General features: G+C 34.9%; 1 pseudogene; it reads right to left on the reverse strand.

Annotated features, from left to right (window-relative positions):
- Window positions 1-3,208: 3,208 nt before the first annotated feature.
- On the reverse strand, window positions 3,209-19,426 carry LOC119507750 (annotated as a pseudogene).
- Between the last annotated feature and the right edge of the window lie 3,884 nt (window positions 19,427-23,310).

Raw genomic sequence — 23,310 nt, forward strand, 5'->3', positions numbered from 1 at the left:
GAAGTTGGGCGGATTTGCTTCTAGTCCATGGAACACCATAATACCCAATATGGAGTTTTAGTGAAATAGACTAATTTATATGAAACCAAAACTTTCTACCTTGATGGAATTTTGCCCCATTTGCTCACAGCAGTAACCCACCCATTAACTCATACTCACTAGCTGGAATAGAACCTGACGTATCTGTCCTGGCAAAACACCACAGCCAAGAGATCTGAAAGTCCTGATTTGGCCTCACCCTTCTTGGATTGAATCAGTAGGCCTCCTCTCTTGGTTTATCCAGAGTCTGAGGTTCTGTTCCAATTTGACTTTTAACCAGTTCCAATGTTTCTATAGTCTCCGGAGACTGGGAACTCTTTTATCAGAACAGATAGCCCTCCTGGGGGTAAAAATCCACCCCAACATAATTTTGACAGTATTATATGAACATAAATCAGTTTCATTATTTTCTAAAAGCACTCTTAACCATCTATTTTATGATGGTCTTCATTTCCTCAGGACTTGTAGTCTCCAAACTCATTCTCTCTGGTGTTCTATCTTGAACATCGCCCTCCTATTTTCTTCTTGGAACCTAATATTAGTTTCCTGTGGCCACTGTAACAAACTATGACAAACTTGATTGCTTAAAACAACAGTAATTTATTCTCTCATAGTTCTGGAGGCCAGAAGTCCGAAATCATTGTCACTAATCCCAAGTCAAGGTCTCTGGAGACTCGAAGGGAAAATCTTTTCCTTACCTCTTCCAGTTTCTGGTGACTGCCAGCATTCTTTGACTTGTAGCCCTATCACTCCAGTTCCTGCCCCCAACTTTACAACATCTTTTCCTCCATGGCTGTGTCAAATCTCCCTTTGCCTCCCTCATAAGGATACATGGTGATGGCATTTAGGTCTCACCAGGCATTACAGTTTGCTGTTATGCAAAATACCAGAAAATGGATTGGCTTTTATAAAGGGGATTATTAGGTTACAAATGAACAGTTCTGTGGCCATAAAAGTGTCCAAACTAAGGCATCAACAAGAGGATACCTTCACTGAAGAAAGGCCAATGGTGTACAGAACACCTCTGTTAGCTGGGAGGGTACATGACTGGCATCTGCTGGTCCTTTACTCCTGGGTTCTGGTTTCAAAATGGCTTTATCCAAAATGTCTCTCTTATCTTCTTCAGCTGCTATGCATCTAAGTGTCTGGGGGTCCTCTTTTAGCTTCTCTTTCTCCACTCCTGTGCATTCTTGCTTGTTCTCCCAGAGCATTTCTCTCTAAGCATCTAGGGATCTTCTTTCAGCTTCTCTGGGGCAAACTCTGGGCTAGCATCTCCAAGTGTCTCCAAGCATCTCAGTCTGTGTTGGCTCCTGAGCTCTCTTAAGTACTTCAGTGAACCAATCAAGATCCACCCTGAATGGGTGGGGTCCACACCTCCAGGAAAATAACCCAAAGGTCTCAGCCACAGTTGGATGAGTCACTTCTCCATGGAAACAGTCAATCACAATTTTCCACCCAAAAAGATTGATTTAAAAGATCATGGATCTTTTCGGGTCCATAACAGTTTCAAAACGGCACATCCAGTAAACCAGGATAATCTTCCCATCTCAAGATCCTTAATTTCATCACATCTGCAAAGACCTTTTTTTTCCAAATGAGGTAATATTTATAGGTTGAGGAATTAGGACCTAACATATTTGGGAACACCACTCAGCCCACTACAGACCCCATAGATCTAAATATTTGTTCACTGTTCAAATCACAGGCATAGGGCTAATGCTTATCTTTGCTTTCATCCTATATGCTTGCTTAATTAATATCATCCTGCAAATTCAATCCAGTAGGGTCTTCAATTTATTCATAGAACTTACCCATTGTTTTGAAAAAAAAAAAAAAATCCTACTCACTGTTAACTCCCTGAAAATTGCACCCGGAGACTTTTAGCAACCAACATTTAACGCAGACTTCTTTTCTGTTTTGTGTGGCTTTTTTCTATCACTACTACTATGTTGCCAAAGCACTGTGGAATTTTGTATCATTTGCCCTAAACCTTCACTTAATTTCCTAATTGCATATATGTCCTGCTCATGCTTCCTATATGAAATAACTACTACTATAAAACATACTGTATAAAGCATCATGTATTCTTCCTTGATTTTCTTGGCTTTCATCTTTCAATGCTGTCAAAATTGTATGTTGTTACCTTATGTAACTATATTTTAGTTGGCTAAAAGGGATTTTCTAAAATCTCATATCATTGATTTTTTTTAGTTACAGTTGCAATTTTTTTTAAGTTACAATAAAGAAATGCTCTCAGTCCTTTGAATTGTCTCTTAAAGTCTAACATAACTAAGAGCTTATTGTGTAACTTTTCATTTTTCTGGAAGTTATACATAAACTTTGACCACCTATATATTGGTAACCTGCTACTGTATTTCAAGTCTTAATTGATATTTTGTAAAAGTTTAATAATAGAACATAAACACCCTGTAAAATCAGCTATATTCCCTAATAATCAGCCACCAGCAATGCCCCCAAAAGACAAAGCTTGAAATGTAGGTCTCCACTGACAACCCATTGTTTTTCACACTTGCATACAAACTTGACTTCCATTTTACATTTATAAATAGAATTTCAAATGGTAGACCACATGTAAAATCTGTATTGTGGCAAATATCCAGATGACATTATTTGAATCAAAAGGGCCTCTTGTTCCCTTTAAAAAGTTTATAGGGCAGAAGGACACTAGGGACATCACTTCATAATAGGAACTTGCTAGCTAAACATCAGACTGAATTTATGATGTAGACTCTAATTTCATACATTTATTGGTATTGTCCAAAATATTTTATTATTTAATAGGAAAAAGCCATTAATACTCACATGAAGAAATCATATTAAAAACTTATATATAAGAAACAGCCTCAAAGAACAATCAAGCAGCAGTTAGGGGGATGGAAAAATGTTTCAACAGAACATCAGTGTTCTTCAAAATGTTATTTGACAGAATACAGTCCAATTCACTGGCTACAACAATTCATAGAATTTTTCAATGTTTTCTTGAGATGCAAAAGTTCACTGTTCCAGTATTTTCAAATGACCAATCAAGTGCTACTTCTTGGTTTAAAAGGCCACTGGTAGATCCATCTGATTGTAAAGAATGTCCTTCACTGCAGAAAAACCCACTTCCAAGAAAAGAAAAGAAAACACAAAGTCTATGCTGAATATCTCACAACTCTTCTTTTTCTAAGCCATCAAGCTCCACATCACTGAGCTCAATATCATCTTTCAGGGAAAGCTCACCATCCTTGCCATCCCAAGGTTCTATCGTACTTATTTTAGGGAAAACCCCACCTCCTACAGGTGCTGTAGATCCATGCCCAAAAAAGAGCTCCCTGAGAAATTCACTGATGCCTTGCTCACTGAAAGACCTTTTAGAAGAGCAAATTTCATCTTACAAGCGTTAATGGCTACCCTGACAGGGTATCCAAACTCTCCTCCCCATCTCATTCTCAAGTTCATACTGGACTCCAGCTTCTGTCCACAGCCAACCTCACATTTTCTTTTTATATTTCTCTGCCAACTCTAGAAGAACTCCCAAATAAGAATGTCTGCCTGCAGCTACAGTATCAAGAATATGGAGCAACACAGCCACAGTACAGAGCTGATGATTCTCACAAGTCTTGGCAACGTCCTCATTGATTATCTCAAGCACCTCAGGACGTGAGGCATTGTCAGAAAACAAATCTAAGGCCTGTGAAACTATGTCAGATTTTGTCCACATACTGTCATAATCCACAGGAGAGTCACGTTTCTGAAAAATCTAGATGGTAGGAAATCCACTAATCCCGTATTGGCTGGTAGAGCCTGATTAGCTAGCATCTACAGCTGTTAGTTTCACTTTTCCTTAGTTTGCTATTTTACCTCTGTAGCTGCAGCTGCCCATTCTTGCTCTAGGTTTTTATAGTGTCCACACCAAGGGGCATAAAACTCAACCATCCAAACATCTTCACTATCGAGGACATTTTGATCAAAAGCACATTTTTCTTAGTTAAACTTTCACTTCTGCTTTGTTTTCCAGAACTATAGCCACTTTTCCTTCCCCTAAGCAATCCTTTAAGAGCTGTGGCAAGTAATGAGAGCAACATCTATGATGGCTTCCCCTGTTCTGCCACCCTGATTATCTTCTGGTCTGTTTTTGATGGATCCAAAAATCTTGATGGTAGGAAATCTCTGAATACCACACTGACCTCCCAGGGACTGAGGTTTATCTGCATCAGCTGCACCAACTTTTACAACATCTTTTAATGCAGTTGCTGTTTTTTTCCATTCTGGTGTTAATCTTTGGCAGTGGCCACACCATGGAGCATAGAATTCTACAAGCCACAAACTATCACTTTGAATAACTTCTCAGTTGAAATTTGATGGAGTTAATTCTATTACATCATTGCTAGAGGAATACAGAACACTTAACTGCTAGGAAGAAGGTACAGCTCACCAGACCGATCACCAGGCGAGCCCATGCTGAGCGCCCCACACCGCGGTCCCATCCCGCTCCATGGCTGCCTCAGCTCTGCTGTATCATTGACTTTCTATTTAAAGTTTTAAGAGATTGGCTTTCAATGTTTTTTTTTTTTTTTTTTGGAGGGGGGGGATACAGTTTCCTTTCGGGGGGATCCAGGTTTTATCTTTCGGCATACATTCCTCTTTTCTTTTTAATATGGATTGCGTTTGACCTCTAAAATCTTAAGCCTCTTCTTAATCATATCATTTTCTACTTTTGTTACCCAATAATCTTCTAGCTTGCCCTTTATCCTTCTAAAGCTAATCTGTCCTCTGAGATAAGTTCTTTATCCATGTAAAATATCCTTTGCTTATTGCAAAATATATTAGTCCCTTGCAAATAAAACTGTTGTCCTTGGATTAACAGAATCCCAATTACATAGGAATCTATTTGAAATGAAAAGTCTCAGATCCATTCCAGATGTACTGAATTAGAAACTGCATTTTAACAAAGTACCTAGGTGATTTGTATTTGCATTAAAGTTTGAAAGCTGCAGTCCTAGGAGAATTGATTCTAATGTAATTATTTAAGGTAAACAAAGTTTCTACTCACCACTTTTTTTCTTGTATATGGGCCATTCTTTTTCTTTGAATGTTTCATCATTTCTGTTGAAAGCTGGTAATGTTATATAATATAATATGGCAACTCTGAAAATCAGATCCCCCCGTGGAGGTTGTTGTTGTTACTCTTTTATGCTATTTCTGCTGTTTGTTTGTTTAGGGACTTCCTCAGAGAAATTCTGTAAGGTTGCCTTCTTCATCATGTGCAGACAATTAAGTCTGCTGTGTTAACTCAGTGGTCAGCTATTGACTTGACAGAGATTTCCTTAAATGCCTTGAGTCAATAAGGCTCCTGGTGTTTGCTGAGGGGTTCTGTATGTGTCTTGGGGTATAACGATGCATCCGAAGTTAGTTTGCAACTCTGCTTAGTATTCACTTCCTGCCTTCATAAGACTTCAAGATCAAACAGAGATGGGAATTTGGATGCTTTTCAACTATTTCCTGAGAATTCACACAGTGTTGCAAATATGCATGGCCTTTTAGAACCCAGGAATATATTGGAGCTTTCTAAAGCCCCCCTCTGGACATCTCAATCTCCAGTTTTTCCTCTTAAGGTTTTTTTGTTTTGTTTTGTTTTGTTTTGTTTTTGTCAGTTTCACCTCTTGCAGCTGCAAATTTAAACAACTGCTATTGGTTGTTTTTGACAAATGCATTGGTAGTATGGCTGTTCAAGCAGAGTAAGTTCTGAGTTAGGTCAAATGAAGACAATCCCTAAAAAAGGAGCTTTACAGCAGGATGCCGGGCAGGTCAAATGGTGGCAATTCTTTCAGAATAGGGCTTTTCAAAACTACCCTGTAGTTGGGAAGAGAGCATGAGATTAGGGCACATTAAAAAATTGCAAGCTTTCTGTTCCTTCTAAGATTCAGCCATTTTCCTTAAAATGCTCCTCAGATTGTTATAGGCCTTCGGTTAATTTTCAAAGACTGGAAAAGTTATTTCGACTATTTTTGCCAGTGTTCTCACTGCTTTTATGGAGGAGCAAAATGTTGACGGTCTTTACTCCGAAATTCTGAAAGTTATTCTTTTTTTCCATTGTCATGTTGATTAAAATCTAGATAGTTTCCAATTTTTCAGAATAATGCAATACTGATTATCCTTGTAGTTATATATCTGTGACATGTTCATGAGATAGAAGGCAGAATTATTGAGTCAAACTTTTTATTACATGTCATCTTTGATAAGTACTACTAAATACCCTCTAAATATTCCCCCTCAGACTTAAAAGTTAAACTTACCAGAAATTATTTCTATTACTCCCACACCCTCCTTTTTTTTTTTTTTTTTTTTTTCTTACTTTAGTGGACATTTTATGAGGCAATCAGTGAATATACAAGCAAAGGTAAGTATCTAGTGATGATGACCCACACCCTAAGAAAAAAAAATGTGAGAAATAACTCATTTAAGATAATTTGTCAGTGACCATTACCTAGTTTACATTTTGAGCAGATTTTTTTAAATCATTTTGAGAAAAGTAAAGTTGAGATATATAATATGTGACTCTGTTAACAAGAGTTTTTGCTTTAAAAAAAACTTGCTTGCAATTTCCAATTTAGGTCCTTGGTTTCTTCTCCCTAAACCCAGCTGATACTTTCCAAAAACAAAGTTGATAGAAGCAGGGTTACCTGGTTCCTAACTGTGACCTTTGTACTTAAATGTGTCAGACTTCTTAGGTTTAAAACCTACCTCAATCACTGCAGGCTATATGACAGAAAGCAATTTATTTAACCTCTTTCTGTCTCAATATCTTCATTTATTATGGGGGTGATAAAAGTACCGTTCGAAGTGATAATAAACTGAGTTAATACATGCAAAGCAATTAGAACAGTGCCTGCACCAGTGTAGACACCAAGTAAATGATCATTTTAAAGTTGTTACATGTAGCTCTTGTGATAATAGAATCATTTTATACCAACCAACTAGATTAGAGGTTGCTATGGCCTGCTATGGGACAAATGTGGCCCACTGCCTGTGTTGTCTATGACTGCTTTTGTACCACAGTGACAGAGTTGAGTAGCTGAAATGGAGACTGAATGGCCTCCAGTGTCTAAAATACTTGCCCTCTGGCCCTTTACTGAAAAAGTTTCTTGACCCTTGATTTAGATTAGTGAGTAGAATCATAGCACAATATTGTTGGAATCAGGGTTTACATTATGAGACAGAGGAGAGTATTCTCTTCCCCTGTGCTTTTCTAATCTCTCATGTTAATATCAAGCGGAATATTAGAATTGGCTTATTATATTTGGACATGATAATTTTGGCTATTTTCTCCACATACCATTGCTTCTTCTCTCCCACTTCTTCCTGCCAGATTCATTTTTCTTCTTACTGAAATTCAGACTCTAGTAATTATTTCTGAGTATGAAAAGGGTCTACTTGTGATGTCCTTTCTTAATATTTACAAAGCCCCCTCTCGTAGTATCTGCTACTATAGTTCTTTATTTTTTGTTCCAATTTGCCTTTACACCCCCAAACCAAATAAGTATTATTAGAATGACTTCATCCATTTGATATTAATTTTGCAATATATTTGTTTACCATTCCTCCTTCTATTTCAGACCTTCCTTCTGGAATCACTTTCTTTCTTTCCTTGTTTAGAAGTTTCTTTGATGTGCTCCTGTGGCTAATGAACTCCAGTTTGCCTATTTCTCATTCTTCTCAAATAATAGTTAAGCAGACATAAAATCCTGGGTAGTTTCACTGAGCACTTTGAAGATGTTATTCTACTTTATTCTGTCTTATATTATTGCAACTGAGGAATATTCTATTAGTCCAATTGTGTTATTTCTTTCAGGTAATGTCTTTTCTTGGCAGCTGCTTTTAAGAAACCCTTTGTTCTTCCAACATACAATTTCATGACAATACTTGTAGGTGCAGATTTACCATTACACAGTGTACTGTGACTATAGATAGTACAAATTAAGGTAAATGGGGATCATTGTTTCTGCCTTGCTTTCTGAGAAACCCTGAGCTGTAGGACTTGACTGGACTGAGAGAACTGTGTGTGTGTGTGTGTGTGTGTGTGTGTGTGTGTGTGTGAGAGAGAGAGAGAGAGAGAGAGAGAGAGAGATTATTTCCCTCTTATTTTAAGATTTCTTAAATGCTTCCATGGTCAACACTGAGCCAAGACACCTATTGCCCTGCAGAATAAGGAGAGGGTTGGTACTAACTAAAGCACAGAGGCCAAAATCAACTTTGAGTCACAAAGCTGACAATTTTGATCTCATTAGCAAGACAATTTGTTAACTTCCATATCACGCACTGTCACATCAAGAGGTAGAATTGTCTGATTAGATCATAGAGTTTATTTCTAAGGCAGAGGAGACTCCAGTGGAGAAGGTAAGGTGAAGGGGAAGTGTAAATCTTGCCTCTTCTGCAGCTGATGGAGTTGAAATGTGCTGTCACTGATCCTGAATACAGAGTATTCAAGCTGAAAGAATACTGTTTCAGCCATCATCAATTTAGACAATGTTAGTATGTTACTCTAAGTTTCCCCACAACCCTAACAGATACAGTCAAATTTCACCTCAAAAATGTTTTGACATTGACTCTTTTAATTTTTAAATCAGATCTTGCAATTATTTTATGGTGCCTGGGTTTTATGCCTGGCTTAGGAAGACCCTTTGTATATAACTTATAAAAATATACCTTTAATTTTCTTCATTTTGTATATTTTTAATATTTAGATTTTGGTTCACATGAATGAACAAAATAATATGAATTATATGTATTTATTTATAAATAACTCGAGATAAGATATATATTTTTTCTACTAGGTAGTCAAATTCCCCCAAGATTTTCATGAAATATTACATCCTTTCCCACCAATTTGAAATTTCAACTTTATCACAGCTGAATTTCCCCATATACATATGAATTAATTTCTGAATTTCATAGTAACAGTGATCTATTTGTCTATTTCTCCTATCATTTCACATTGTTTTTAATATGACTTTATTCTTATCTTTACATATAGTAAATAAAACCCCTTTTCATTTTTCTTTTTCAAAATACTCTGTGTTGCTGTGGAGCATTTCCATAATTTATATATATATATGCATATATATACTTTCAAGAAATCACTGTGCCACTATGTATTTTGCATCTCTTTTCTCCATATTTTCTTCTCCATATTTTACATCTATTTTCTTTTCTATTTCTCATTATATATGACCTAGTAACATGGTAAATAGAAGGAAGTAGTGATAAAGGATATATTTGTCTTGTGCTACATTTTAGTGGAAATGTTTACACTTTTTCATGATGAGATACAATGCTTACAATAGTTGCTGTTATATGCCATTAATCCTCTTAAAGTGGCTTTGCATTTTATTCCTACGTTACAAATGTTTTCCCCCAAAAGAAATACACCTTAAATTTAACAAAAACAAATGGTAAAATCTGTTTAGAAATATAAATTTTGGATGATTACTTATTATTTTTCTCCTTAATCCATTTAGGTAGTGAAGTTCTTTACTATTTGTGATATCCACTAATTTTAATGATATAGATATATCTCCTAATATACTGATTATTTTGATTTTTTAATATCTTATACATTTGTAATTAAAAGAGAAATTGAAATACAGTTTTCATTCTTAAGTACTTTTCTTTCCTTAGAGTTTTACTATTAGGGTAAATCTAGCTGTATGAAATGCACTGGGGACAAGTTTATATTTTTCTAGGCTCTAGGAATAATTTGTTCCTTGAAGATTTTTTAGGTGTGTACATTTTTATGTACACATCCTGGAATACACATCTTTGCTACTTTGGCATTTGGTCCACATAAGGTTTCTAATTCTTCTGGAAATGTATATTTAAACAGAATTTTAAAAATTTCATTTGGATTTAATAATCTTACAGTAATAAATGAATAGGCATCTTAAAAATTGGTATCTTACATTAACATCTTCTAAGCTTTTTAGCCTCCTCCTTATCTATGGCTGTTATCCCTCTTCTCTTTTCTCTTTCCTGATATTATTACAAACATCTCTCTGCTTGTCTATCAGTTTCTTTCTCTTTCTCACCCTCTCTCCCCTCTCCCTCTTACCCTCTCCCTGTCTTTTTCTTTTTGAGAAATAATTCATTATTGTTTACTTTTCAAGTATCAGATTCTGGGGGTTTTTTGTTTTGTTTTGTTTTGTTTTGTTTATGAATGGTTCTATTGTTTTTTCTTTTTCTTTATCATTAACTTCAACATGGATTTTATTAACTTTACGCATACAATTTTGAAAGTAAATTTTATTGTTTTTGTATATATTGATTCCAGTGCCTAGTTCATTTATTCTTAATATTTCCTGTTTAATATTTCGTTTAAGGCAACACTTCTGATTTGCACTTATGCCAAAGTATTTTAAATGCAGTGTTTTCATTGTTCTCAGTTCTAAGTAACTTGTAGTTTTAGTTTCCTTTTTGTGATGATGAATATTTAGCAAAGTGCTAGATTTCCCAGTGAATAGATTTGGCTTTGGTCATCCTAATACAGCTATGATTTTATTGCATTGTGGCCTGTGAATGTGGCCTATGGGATATCTGATTTTTCATGTTTTTAAAGATTTCCTTTGTGACCTAATGCATGTTCAATGTTTGTAAATGTTCCAGGGTGTTTAGAATAATGTGTATTAATGGTGATGTGCTAAACACCAGTACAGTACAGTACAGTATAGTACAGTACAGTCCAGTATAAATCTGTTTACCAGTTAGGGTTCTGCAAAATCCTAGAGTTCTGTGAGATGCTGTGAGGGGTTCCATGAGATAGACTGTGACTGGGAAAAAAAAATATATATATATATAAAATACTACTGTGCTTTGAATTGCACCTTGTGATGACACTAGTGCTTGCAATGATGGATAATGATTACATGGACTTGTTAGCAATTTCTTTAGGAGTCTGTAGGGTAGTGCATTGTACGAGATTTATTTTGTTAAGACAATTCCCAGTATTTGATGCAAAACAGGAGAGTTCATTAATAAGTGGTGATTGTTGTATTGCACAGAGGGACTGACTGACTTACTGGAAAAAAAATCGGGAAATTCTTATTCGAAGGAAGACATTTTTATATGCCATGACTCAGCTGCTTCCCTGCTACTTTGTTCTTTTTGTAAACTTACAAAACATGGATGATAGAGATCCAAAGTGAACTGTATTAGAAAGTTTTTATTATTTGTATTTTATTGTGTGTGTGTGTGTGTGTGTGTGTGTGTGTGTGTGTGAGTGATTTTCTTGTTTGGTGTTTATTCTGCCTTTCTGTTTATATTTTATTAATGTTTACATTATACAAACATATCTGATGATCCAATACAGAAATTTTTTAAGATGAAGTGTGACATGAAAAAGAAAGTTTTTAGGCCTAGGCCAATGGACAGTTCTGATAAGGATGGAAATAGAACAACAACAAAAAAACACACACACACACACACACACACACACAGAATTTTCTAGATCATTTCACTGCTTCAGGGCACCATGGGCACAAATGAAAGTTATTTATATAACGGAGGCTACTTATCAATAGATTTTTAATTGGCTGGTTATTTAGGCTGTTTTCTTCCATTGTGCATCATCTATTGAAAAATCAAATGCAGCATGTAGTTGTGCCTAAGAGTCTCCCCCTGAGTACCTCTTTGTTGCTCAGATGTGGCCCTCTCTCTCTCTAACTGAGCCATCTCGACAGGTGAACTCACTGCCCTCCCCTCTATGTGGGACCTGACTCCCAGGGTTGTAAATCTCCCTGGCAATGCAGAATATGACTCCCGGGGATGAATGTGAACCCGGCATCGTGGGACTGAGAGTATCTTCTTGACCAAAAGGGGGATGCAAAATGAGACGAAATAGTTTCAGTGGCTGAGAGATTTCAAATGGAGTCGAGAGGTCACTCTGGTGGACATTCTTATGCACTATATAGATAACACCTCTTAGTTTTTAATGTATTGGAATAGCTAGAAGTAAATACCTGAAACTACCAAACTCCAACCCAGCAGTCTGGACTCCTGAAGACAATTATATAATAATGTAGATTACAAGGGGTGACAGTGTGATTGTGAAGACCTTGTGGATCACACCCCCTTTATCTAGTGTATGGATGAGTAGAAAAATGGGGATAAAAACTAAAGGACAAATGGGGTGGGATGGGGGGATGATTTGGGTGTTCTTTTTTCACTTTTATTTTTTATTCTTGTTCTGGTTCTTTCTGATGTAAGGAAAATGTTCAGAGATAGATTGTGGTGATGAACGCATAACTATGTTATCATACTGTGGACAGTGGATTGTATACCATGGATGATTGTATGGTGTGTGAATGTATTTCCATAAAACTGAATTTAATTAAAAAAAAAAAAATCAAATGCAGCAATGGCTCCAGAAAAATTGAAAAGGCACTTACCTACACAGTCATTTGATGACTAAAAGAGCAGATTGTTTCAAAATGCTACTTCAAAACAAATGGAGTAAAGCTTTTGTTTTTTAAGAAAGGTGATATTTAATGAAAAGTTTCAGCATACACGATATTCAGTAACAGAACTTATTGCTCAGAAAAGGAAAAATCACAATATTGATGAGGAACTCATAGTGCCAGCATGACAAATGATAGTGGCTAAATGCTGGGACAAGATGCAAAAAGAAAAATGGAAAAGGTTCCTCTCTCAAATAGTGCAATAATGATGACACGTCACATGATGCTAAAGTGCTTTCACGTAAAAACTAAAAAAAAAAAAAAAACAGCGTCACTACTCAGATTGATGAGTCAGCATATTTTAACAATAAATACTACACTGAAGCAATGGTTAGATCAGTAAATGATGGTGAAATTCAAGAAAACCCTTTCTGCCACAAAGGTCTAGCCAAAGCAAGCAAAGGCCCCAATATATATTATGTTTTGATTTCTACCTAGAATCAGGTCTTAGAGGAACCATGCTGCCAGCTTACTGGGTTCCATTAGTAACTGGTTCCATGACAGTTTTTGCCTCTCTCATAAAAAGAAAACACCCTTCATTTTCACAATACACTGCTTTCTTCACAGAGAAGTGGTGGTGTCAAACTCTCTTGGAAATGAAATGAAAAAATTATGGATGATGTCACAGATATGGTCAATATTATTAAACAAACATTTTTTAAATGAAATCATTTAAAAAACTGAGAAAATGTGGGCAAAGAGCATATAAATATCTTATTACATTGAAAAATCCATGGATTTAGCAGAAACAGATTTGAAGAGTGCTGAGTTGAAGGTGAATTAAAGATTACCTTTGAAAAAATTAAGAGGCTAGATTTTGGAAAGAGATGTCTGCAAAACCCACAAACTTAGACATTTTTAATTGCATGAGCCAGCAGAACAAGTCTCCACAAGGCTCTATAGAAAATGTTTTGATTTCAAGTGACAAGATTCTTAGATTCAAAATGAACCAGTATCTTTGCTGGAAAAAAAAAATACTGCAAAAGGAAATCTCAAAATGTTTCCACTGCTTCTTGGGTTTGAGAGTGAAAGGGATATCAGAAAGTATCAAATCATATTGAAAACCACTTGGGAAAACTGCAGAACAAAACCGAACCATAATTTTCCTTTCATTCAACACAAGTGCATGACTGAGTAAGGGGCCATTTCTCTGAATCTTCCACTTAGATTGAGAACTTGACTTTAAGGTAAAAGGAAGTGCTTTGTGAGCTGCAGCTGATAATACATTCAAGATAGAATTTATAAAACTTTCCCTTGACAAGTTCTGGATTTCTGTGAAAGAAGAATGTCCTGCCATTCACAAGAAAGCAATGGATATTTTGCTGCAATTTTCAACTTCTTTTGTGCAGGAAGAAAACTTTGCTTGCTCACAAGGATCAAGAACAAGGTCAAAAACTACCTCATTTCAGTTGAAAATCAAAATTATATCTCTGTATGGTTATAACAAGTTTGAGCCAGACTTGAGTCAAATAAGCCTAACAATAAATAAGCACAGATTTCATATGAAAGAAGTAACTTTTTTTAAAATTTTAAGTTTCAAAAACAGTATTTTACATGCATCCTATGTGTATTAAAAGATATAATATTGTAACTTCTAGGTATGTATATGAACCTAATCATATTACTAGATTAGAAATTTTCTGTTCAAAGCTATAAATAAAATTGTGTATTTGGCTATATTTTAATCATATTGTTTTGTTATGGGTTAGTAGTAGTAGTTCTACCTTTTCAATAAATTTTACTACATGTTATGTAGTATATCAATTTATAATCTTTAATTTATATGTAATGAGACCAATTTAATAAAATTAAATCCCATTTTGGCTTAAGCCAGTTTTTTAACAGAAATTTATTCTCTTTGCCTTGTGGGTTTCCAAATTTTATGAAAAGAAAAGAGAAAGATTAATTTCATAAAAATGAGCTAAGCCCCCAATATACATGAAGCCAAACCTGACAGAAGAAAAAGAGAAATAGACACTGAACAATGTTTGGAGATTTCAATACCACACACTCAATAATGGCTAGAACAAGACAGAAAACCACTACAAACACTATAAAGCAACTAGAACCGACATATCTCCATAGAACATTCTACCCAATAAGACTGGAATTCATATTCTTACCAAACATAAATAAAACATTTGACTTAGATAGACCATATGTGATGCCATACAATGTCTCAATACATACAAAAGGAAAGAAATTAAACAAAGCATATTCCCAATCACAATGGAATTATTTGAAATTAATAATAGAAAGAAATTTGGGAAATTCACAAATGTGTGAAAATTAAATAACACACTTCTAGATATCCAATGGGTAAAAGAAGAAATCACAAGGGAAATTAGAAAATACTTTGCAAATGAATGAAAACAAAAATACAAAATACCAAAATGTATGGACTGCAACTAAAGCATTCTTAGAGGGAAATTTGTAGCTGTAGATGCTTATATTAAAAGAAAAGATCTCAAATAACATTAACCTTAAGAAACTAAAAAAAGAGCAAACTAAACCCAAAACAAGCTAAAGGAAGGATATACTAAGGTGTAGAGAAAAAAGTAAATGAAATGGAGAATATAAAACAATAACATTAATTGAAAAAACAAAAGTTGGTCCTTTGAAAGATCAAAAAAATTGATCTTTTTTTTAACTGGTGACCAGGCAAACTAAGAAGAAAAGAGAGAAAACTTGAAGTACTCAAGTCAGAAATGAAAGAGAGGACATCACTACTGACCTTAAAGAAATTTTAAAAGATTATAAGGTAATACCATGAGAAACACTTTGCCAATGAATTAGATAACTTAGATGAAATGGCTAAATTTATAAAAAGAAACAAACTACCTAATTGACTCCAGAAGAAATGTAAAACCTAGATGGACTGACTAACTAAAAATTCTGCCCTCAAAGAAAATCCTAGGACTAGATAGCTTCAATGGTAATTCTACCAAGCATTTAAAGACAGAATACGAATCCTTCAAAACTCTTCCAGAAAGTAGAGGAGGAGGCCACACTTTCCAATTTGCCTGTTCAGGTTCATATTCTCCTTATACCAAAACCAGACTAAGACATCACAGGAAAGGAAAACTACAGACCAATATCTCTTATGAATACAGATGTAAAAATCCTTGGCAAAAACTAGCAAACTGAAACCAGTAACATATACAAAAATTATACACCATGATCATGTGAGAATGATCTTAGGAATTAAGGTTGATCAGCATACAAAAGCCAATCAATGTAATACAGTATCTTAGTTTGCCAGGGCTGCTATGACAAATACTACACAATGGCTTGGCTTAATTAACAGAAATTAATTGTCTCATTATTTTGGAGGCTAGAAGTCCAAAATTACAGTTTCAATAGACCATTCTTTCTGCCAGAGTCTGCAGCCTTCTGGTGCTGGCTTGCCATAATCCTTGGGGTTCTTTGACTTACATCTCTACCTGTCCCATGGCAAACTTTCTGCTTCTCTTACTTCTGGCTTTTACTGACTTCTGGCTTCTGCTGACTGACCTTGTACAAATTTCCTCTTCCTTATAGGGGCTCCAGTCATATGGATGAAGGCCCACCAGGATTCAATTTGTCCTCATTGCAATATGATCTTCAAAGACCTTATTCATAAATGAATCCACACCTTAGCTAACAGTAACATCTTCAAAGCCCCTATATAAAAATGGGTTCACACCCATAGGACCATGGATTAAGACTTGAACATGCCTATGAAAACAGATCTTATAAATAAATTCTGTGTTGAAATTTATTATAAGCTGGGCATTATTTTACAATCTTCCCAAACCACAAGTAATTTTTGAACTTTCTTTCTTTAATATTCAGTTGATAACCACAAGGGAACAAAAGTACTAATGGGTACAGAAGAGTGGTATAAAATAGCAACAAAAGGCATGGATTTCTGTCTCTAGTTCCATTAAGGTAAACATAAAATACAAAGACACATTGACATTTCCCATTACGTTTTATGGCTCTTTTACACCATACTGAAATTCCTTGATGGCAGTGATTTTGCCCTCTCACATTCTCAGGGATCAGTGGACTCATTATTTTTATTTTTGCCTTGAAATCAGCTACTCTCATTCTTTGTCTTCTTTCTATAAGCAGATAGAGCCTCAGTTCCTTCAACATTTTCTAAGGTGATCCCTTTTTAGGATACATTAAATATTTCAGCCTGGGAAGCAGCATGATATACTCAGTCAGAATATATGTCTATTTTTTAATGTTTTTAATTAAATACTGAGTTCATAAAAATAGTATTTGTAAAATATGTCATATAAAAAGAAATACAATATAAAGAAAATCCATGTCCCCACCCCCAGTTATTTAAAAGATTACCATAAGCTATAGAGTTCCTCTGAATTCTCTCCTTCCTCCACCCATTCAGAGGTAATAACTATCTGGATATATTTGTATTTCATTTTTTGCATTTCTTTACAATTTAACCATCTCTAAAACAAATATTATTTAGTTTTACATGGCCATGTACAAGTAGAAAAACAGTACATATTCTTCTGTGGCTTGTTCTTTCATTTTATGTTCCTCAGATTCATTCCTATCCTCTCATATTTCCACTCCTATGCATTAAAGTGCCACAAATTCTTTATCTATGCTACTGTATAATGTTGGGTCATTTGCATGTGACTAGCATTGCAAACAGTTGTTATGAACATTCTTATGAATATCTCCTAAAGCTCAGGTACAAGAGTTTCTTTAGCTTATAAACTTATTTGGGAGTCAAATTGCTTCTTCAACTTTACAGTTTAAGCCCAGGCTGTTTTCATAGTGGTTGTAACAATTTATTCTCCCACCAGCAGAGTACAAGAAATCTTTCTGCTCCACATACCCTTTACCTGTTGATACTATGAGACTTTTAATTTTGCCTATTTGATGGGTATGAAATAGTTATTCATTTGATTGTAATTAGTATTCCCCTGTTTATTGATACAGTTGAGGGTCTTGTCTCAGCCCAACTCTTGGAGGGCTTGGTCCAGTGCAGCCCTAAGACCAAAGAACATACCAGGCACAGAGTGAGACATGGGTTTATTAGGATTTACGAACAGGAAAAGGTCCCAGTGGCAGCCATCTGAAGAAAATGGAATTAGCAGTCCACGAGGGTGGGGATGTGAAGGGACAGCTTATAAGGGTTTATGACAAAAACATTCATCTCATAGGGTAAAAAGAACAGTTTTAGCAGGGTCTCATATCACAAGGGTCTGGAGATTTGTTATCAAAGTGATTGGGGGGGAGAGTTTCAATGTTTTGTGTATAGTATCTGTACATACTTTCTTTCCTGAGGAGGTCTGATGCCCTTCAACTTCTGTCTCATTCACATGGGCTGCTCTGTGCTGTGAGGCCTTATTCCCCACTGGTTGGAGGAGGAGGCCTGGGCCCTGGGTCCCCACATATCTATTTATATCAAAGTTTGATTTCCTCCACAGTGTCTATTAATACCTTTCATCCATTCTTCTCCCTTTTTTATTGACATCTTGAAATTTTTATTTTATTTAGTATATCATTTTTATCGGTTCTCTAACTTATAGTATTATCTCTCAGTTTGCAGATTATTACTTACCTCTTTTGCTTAAATGTCTTAAAATTAATGTAATTAAATTTAACATTTTTTTCCAGTAGGGTTTGAATGTTTTGCGTGTTATTATAAAAATTCTTCCATTCTCAAAGTACGTAAAGATCATCTGCTATGTTATCCTTTGAAGGTTTTACAAACATCTTTTCACATTTAGATCTTTAATCTCCCCAGAATAAAGTTTTATATAAACTATGTATTATGTGATCTGATTTTTTTTTCCTTATGTAAATAATCATTGTTTAAGCAGCATTTATTGAAAATTCCGTTTTTCCAATCATCTGCAATACCATCTCTGATCTAAATCATTTCTATATTACTATTCCATTAGTCAGTATATTGACCTGTGTGCCAATACCACATTCTCTTAATTAATATAATTTTATAGAGATGTTTTATATCTGGCAGGGCAAGTCTTCCATTCATACCCACCTTCAAGAATGTCCCATCTATTCCTTACAAATGTAAAACTCAGCTTGTGACATTTCCCACCCGTTTAGTAAGGAATTTGGCCTCCAAAAATAGAATAGGTCTTTGCCCCAGTTCCTGGGTGCAACCTCTAAAATCTTTGGAATTTCCCAAGATAGAAGCATATTTTGTTATTCATAGTGAGCCCCAGACCATACCCAACTGTTTATGCTAATGAGATGACTTAGTGTGGGGTCTGTCTCCCTGGTAGTCTTAGGGTGGAGGGTTGGCCACACCAGAAAACCAACCAAGTGATTATGGGATTGGAGCTTTAAACCATGTCATGTCAGCCTGACCACCAAGGAGGGGAAAGTGGCTGGTGGTTGAATTCAATCATGTGGGCAATGATTCAATCAATCATGCCTACATAATGAAACCCCGTGAAAACTCTGGATAACCAAAGCTCATGAGCTGTGACTGATAAAATATACATTGATGTGCTGGGAGAGTGACATGTTCCGATTTCTCACAGAAGGGACAAAGAAGCTTTGCATTTCAGACCATCCCAGACCTCGCCCTATGTGTCTTTCCTTTTGGCTGCTTCTGATTTGTGTCTTTTTGGCCATAACAAAATTATAATTATTTAAGTGTAGCACTGTCCTGAGTTCTGTGAGTTGCTTAGCAAATTCTTGAGCCCGAAGGGGTGGTGTGAACCTCTGAATTTGTAGTCAGATGGTCAGATGTGAGAATAGTCCTGGGCACCCCCTGTACTTTTTGCTGGTGACTGAAGTGAGAGTAGTCTTGTGGGTTCTGTGCTCTGACCTTGTGGAGGCTGACCTATTTTCAAGGAGTTAGAATCAGGCTTGTACATAGTTGATGTTGAAAGTTGACAGAAGACATTATACCACCTCAATTCACATCCCACCCCCAAGAGTAATTCTGTTTAGATTTTGATTTGCTCCATATAAATCAGATGGAGAGAATTGACCTCTCTACTTTGAATACTGCAAACTGTAAAATATAAAATGGTACAGAACCTCATTCATTCACGTCTTTTTCAATGCATTTCAAGAAAGGTTATAGTTTTAGTTATACAGTTTTCACATATATTTTATGCATGTCTTTCAAGGAACTTTATAGCCATTTTTCTATTGTAAATAGTAATCTTTTTATTATAATTTCTCAATGTTTGTTGCTGATGTTTGCTTCTTTTGCATTATCTATTTTTAATCTATTGTAATTAAAGTTTTAGTTTATTTCTCCCAACTTATTTTGTGTTTTTCACTTGTTCCAAACTTTCTATAGTTTCTTCTCTATTCTCCTCTCTTATCCTCTTTGCATTATGTTTTTTTATTCTACTTTTTCTACTAACTTCACAATGTACATTATTCCTTTATTCTTTAATAGCTACCCTGGGAATTTTAATGGAGCTAGTTGAGGTATCAATATCAAAAGTTAATAATAACCTTATCTTCCTCCTGAAAATTTCACTGCAGTAATCTTAGAACGCATTAACTCCAAAACCCTTTGCACATTGGTATGCTATTATTGTCATTTATATTAGCTCCAACTTTTTTTTAACTTCTTAAAGCATTTTACATTTTTATTTTATTTATAGGCATCAATTTTTATATATTTATCCACATATTCACTGCTTTCTTAACTCTTCCTTCCTTGTTGTAACTCAGATCTTCCATCTGGATTCCTTTTCCTTCTGCCAGAATTATATCTTTAGACTGTCTTTTAGTGAAGATTCTCTAATAGAACATAATTTTTGTTTGCCTGAGGTGCTTTTTTTTTAATTCATTCACAATAGTGAAAGATATTTTTGTTGGGTATAGAATTCTAGGTTGATAGTTATTTCTCTTAGTACATAAAGTATGCCATTTCACTGATATTTTGCTTCCAACTGCTACTTTAAAAGTAATTTCCCCTTTATCTCTAGCTGTATTATATATCTTCTGTTTATTTTTGATAGTTTGCAGGTTTATTATGACCTGTATAAGTACGGATTTCATTTTATTTTTCCAGCTTTGTTTAATTAGGTCTTTTAAATAAGTGGATTTAGGAAAATTGCTGAGCCATTATCTCTTCAACTATTTCCCCTTCTGTATTTTCTCTCTCCTCTCCTTCTGGAATTCCCAGTAAGCTTTTGAGGCACCTCTAGTCCAGGACCACATATGTAGTGTGAATTTTATTAGCAATATATGGGAGAGCCAACTTGTGGTTATTTTTGTGGTTGAATTTTGAAAAGAGATTTTTGTTTGTTTCTACTACACACAGTGTCAGAGTGTGAGACAGGCAGTTTTCTTTAAAGGTGAAATTTACCTTCAGACTGTGGATGTAGTCATTTGAAGTCTCATTTTTATGTTGATGATACTCTATTAGACACCTCACCTTGAATGGGTCTTAGGACTGAATTCCTGATCCCTGAATTCTGAAATGCTCCAAAACTAAAGGTCAAATTAATGATTTTGTTAAATAGCCATAAGAGAAAAAAATCAGCCTTTGAGTTCTGTTTACCTTTATCAGCACCTAATTATTGCTTAGTTTGTTGACAGCAGTTGGATACATTAAAGATTATTATTAAAGAAATATAATGTATTTAGCATTTTTAGCTGTGTATAGTGCTTAGGTCTGTCTAGGGAATATGCTGGCATAATAATATCTTAACTTGATAAAAAAATTGTCTTACTGTTTTAGTCTTTGAGTGCATAACTATAGAATTTATCTCTAATGTCAAATATGTGATTTTGGTATTAAGTAATACTTAATAAGAAGTAATACTTTATTTCAAAGCAAGTACACATGCCTTGACTTTTCATAATATGAAGATCTGATACTATTAGTTTGCCTTTGCTTTTGTATCTCAAACTCTATTTTGCTTTTAATCAGTGTTTTGAGTATTTTACTGCTATTCATCAACTCTACTCAAACATATGGGGAAATAAAGAGGCAGCACAGGGTAACATTTATCAACCCAAATGTAGTTTTCCTACTTACTAGCTGTGAAACTTTGGGAAGTTATTTAAGCTCTATGTAATTCATTTACTTCATTTGTAAGAAAAGATTAATAATTATATCTAAACTATAGGGTTATTTTGAGGATTAAATTGATTAATATGGTAAAAATGTTCAGAACAAGGCCTGATACATAGAAAATGCTATGTAAATATGTAAAATCATTTATACGAAGAAGAGCATTTAAATCCACAAAGCATAATTTTTAGTTCTTTGGGCTTAAAAGGAAAGGACATATATAAACTAATAATATCAAGTTTTCACTTTACCTTTAGATTTTATTACTCATTGATTCTCTCAATAATAAACACAAAAAAAATTAGCTATTAGAGACTACCTTGTTTTTATTTTCAGACCATTCCCTGGTCGTTAACACCAAAGAGACAATATATTTTGGTATTGGAGAGGTTATTGGTGGTAATTTCATTATGCAGTATCCAAAGATAGGGATGGCTTTTAGAATATCCCTGACAGATGCCCATTAAACCTCAACTTTGCCTTAACACTTGAAGAAATGGGAAAACCACTGCTTTCAAGGCAGCCCACCCTATTGCTAGCTAGCTATAATTTTTATGAAGTTCTGCCTCATATTATGTTAAAAATGTATCTCCCAGTAACTTCAATGAATTATATATTGTTCTGCTCCCTAAATAATGTATCTACTCCATCTTCCTATCAAAATGGAAACATACCACTTCCTCTACAAATAAATCAATCAAGTATTTAAAAAGCACCCAGCAGAGTTCTTGGGAGATAGGCATTTAATGTTACATCCTCTTCTCTTTCCACATCTCTTTTCTTTTTTTCCTGTCTTCCCACTCATTCCTTTCTCTCTCCTTTTTTTCCCTTGTGGTTCCCTCTTGTTTCCTTCTTCCCTTTGTAATTCCACTCACAGCCCATTAGAAGATATATACCATCTACCTCCAAGTCTTTCCCTCTTTACAATTTCCTTCAAGCTTTCCTTATATGATGTGATTACACAACTCTCAACCACTTTGACCTTTTCTTTTCACCATTTCAATTTGCCATTTATCATCTTAAAATCCAGCTTAAAGTATTGATCCAATTTGCTGAGTCACTTCACTCATACTATAAACTTTCATTGGGCTTTTGTTTACTAAATCCAGGTTAGCTCACAATGAACTTAAGGTCCTGCAAAATTCTGAAAGGCTTTTACATTAATTGCTTTTATTTAAGGACTCCACCATTCAGTAATAGCAATTGTACAATCTAATATTTAGCCTGAAGTCAGAACTTTATGTGTATTACTGTAAAATTGTATCTTACTATTTTTTGTCCATAATTTAGACCTGCTAAGATGTTATCCATCTTGATTTGACAATTCACCCAAGCAATGCCAACAGGAAGTTTGAAAAACCTGCCTTCCGATCTTTTGCCCAAGTTATTGAGCAAGTTTTTCATATCCTTTTAGCACTACTCTGAGAAATCAACTTATTGATAAACATTATTTCAGTGCATTTATTCAACACATTATGATTCTCCAAACTCTGTTACCATGTGAACAACCATTTTCCATGCTGTCAATAATGATGTATTAAAAGGCTTTATCAAATATCAGCAAAATTCAAGATTTGTTTTGTATATAGCATTCATATGATCTGCCAATCTGGAAACTACCCTCAAAAAACAAACTATTTTAATTTTCATGACATTCTAAGTCAATTCATCCTCATTCCTAGAAAATATCTATTTATATGTTCACAAACCATCTGT

This window comes from Choloepus didactylus, chromosome 13, assembly GCF_015220235.1.
Source record: "Choloepus didactylus isolate mChoDid1 chromosome 13, mChoDid1.pri, whole genome shotgun sequence".
In the NCBI taxonomy this organism is placed as follows: Eukaryota; Metazoa; Chordata; class Mammalia; order Pilosa; family Megalonychidae; genus Choloepus; species Choloepus didactylus.